This window comes from Penaeus japonicus, unplaced genomic scaffold (assembly GCF_977035675.1).
Source record: "Penaeus japonicus unplaced genomic scaffold, GWHDUDI00000001_assembly GWHDUDI00000009, whole genome shotgun sequence".
Classification (NCBI taxonomy): domain Eukaryota; kingdom Metazoa; phylum Arthropoda; class Malacostraca; order Decapoda; family Penaeidae; genus Penaeus; species Penaeus japonicus.
Genome location: NW_028234411.1, coordinates 35,793,211 through 35,795,710, shown reverse-complemented (window position 1 = coordinate 35,795,710; position 2,500 = coordinate 35,793,211). Strand labels below are relative to the sequence as shown.

Below are 2,500 nucleotides of genomic sequence, written 5' to 3'. Positions count from 1 at the left end.
GTTACTAGTTATCTCCTGACTTCCTCTCGTGGAGATATAAGTCCTTCTCGTTTCCCATTTCCTCTCAAAGAATTTCGACTGCCAGGGATTTCGTGGCACTTCGAACTGAAGAAAATATTTTGCGCTTGTCAGTGCGTCTTTGAAAATCCTATTCTCTCCGGTGTTTGTTATTCCTGTTATTCTCAATATTATTCTTTTTCTCTTAATCTTTTACTATCATCGTTTGAATTAATTTTCTTACTGTAATGGTGGTCTTCCTAATCATATCGAAGTCTTATTCTTTTGATTATGAATAATTATCATTGTTATTATCATTATCATTATTATCCTTATCATTATGATCATCATGATTATCATCACTATCACGATAATTATCATTATCATCTTGAATATGAATAATTATCAATAATTGCTATTACCATTATCATTAACCTGTCATAATCATCATCGTCATTATCTTGAATTTGAACAGGTATCATTACCATATGATTAATAAAAGGATGAGATGGATATTGACGATAATGACGAAGCATATATTAATTATATTTTTAAAAAAATGATGATGATGATGGAGTAACGTTGATGATAATGATAAAAGCAATAAGGGCGATAATGATCATGATAATGATGATAACAATAATGATGATTGTGATGATAATAGCAATTGGGATAACAATGATTATAAGAATGATAATGAGGACAATAATAAGGATGATAATGATCATGTTAGTAATAATAATAAGGATACTGATAACATTAATAACAATGATCATAATGCTAGTGGTAGGAGTAATAATAATGGGAATAATAATAATCATAATAATGACAATGATGATGACTACTATGATGATGATAGTAATAATGATAATGATAAAGAAACTCATAATAATGACTATAATGATAACAATGTTAATGATAATGATGATAAGGATAAGGATAATAATGATAATGATAATAACAACAGTAATGATAAAAATATGATGATGAGGAAGATTATGATAACGATTATCGTAACAACAACAATAATAATGATAACAATAACAACAATAATAATGGCGATGATGATAATATTAATAAAAAATTATATTAACACCGTGATCATTATCATTATTGTTTTTTTCATCATGATTAGTAATATTGTTTCAGTAATCACTACTATCATTACTATTATTATTGTTGTTATTATCATAACAATGAAAAGGAATTGATGATAATAATCATGATAATGACGATGATGTGGATAACTATAAGGCTTATGTTGATAATGATGATAAAAATAAGATTAATGATAAAGGCGATTGTGATAACAATGATAGTAATAAATTATGATAATAACAAGGATGATAATTATAATAATGATATTGATGATAATATTAAGGATTATAATAGTAGTAAAGATGATAATGATAATAGTAACAATGGTAATGATAAAAATATGATGATGAGGAGGATTATGATAACGATTATCGTAATAACAATAATAATAATGATAACAATAACAACAATAATTATGATAACAATAACAACAATAACAATGATAACAATAACAACAATAATTAAGATAACAATAACAACAATAATAATGATAACAATAACAACAATAATTATGATAACAATAACAACAATAATAATGATAACAACAACAATAACAACAATAATAATGATAACAGCAATAACAACGATAATAATGATAACAATAACAACAATAATAATGATAAGAATGATAATGATAATAATGATAAGGATAAGGATAATAATGATAATGATAAAGAAACTCATAATAATGACTATAATGATAACAATGTTAATGATAATGATGATAACTATAATGATGATTGTGATGATAATAGCAATTGGGATAACAATGATTATAAGAATGATAATGAGGACAATAATAAGGATGATAATGATCATGTTAGTAATAATAATAAGGATACTGATAACATTAATAACAATGATCATAATGCTAGTGGTAGGAGTAATAATAATGGGAATAATAATAATCATAATAATGACAATGATGATGACTACTATGATGATGATAGTAATAATGATAATGATAAAGAAACTCATAATAATGACTATAATGATAACAATGTTAATGATAATGATGATAACAATAATGATGATTGTGATGATAATAGCAATTGGGATAACAATGATTATAAGAATGATAATGAGGACAATAATAAGGATGATAATGACCATGCTAGTAATAATAATAAGGATACTGATAACATTAATAACAATGATCATAATGCTAGTGGTAGGAGTAATAATAATGGGAATAATAATAATCATAATAATGACAATGATGATGACTACTATGATGATGATAGTAATAATGATAATGATAAAGAAACTCATAATAATGACTATAATGATAACAATGTTAATGATAATGATGATAAGGATAAGGATAATAATGATGATGATAAAGAAACTCATAATAATGACTATAATGATAACAATGATAATGAAAATGATGATAAGGATAAGG

At 24.4% G+C, this 2,500-nt stretch overlaps 1 protein-coding gene across 1 annotated transcript in view; it reads right to left on the bottom strand.

The window, feature by feature from the left end:
• The window catches only part of LOC122259772 (tyrosine-protein phosphatase 10D), an 18,225-nt gene extending 18,219 nt beyond the window's left edge, over positions 1-6 (bottom strand). Inside the window, exon 1 of the mRNA XM_086540035.1 lies at positions 1-6. This exon is cut by the window's left edge and continues 163 nt beyond it. The gene's annotated coding sequence lies outside the window, so the exon portion shown is untranslated.
• Positions 7-2,500: the final 2,494 nt, after the last annotated feature.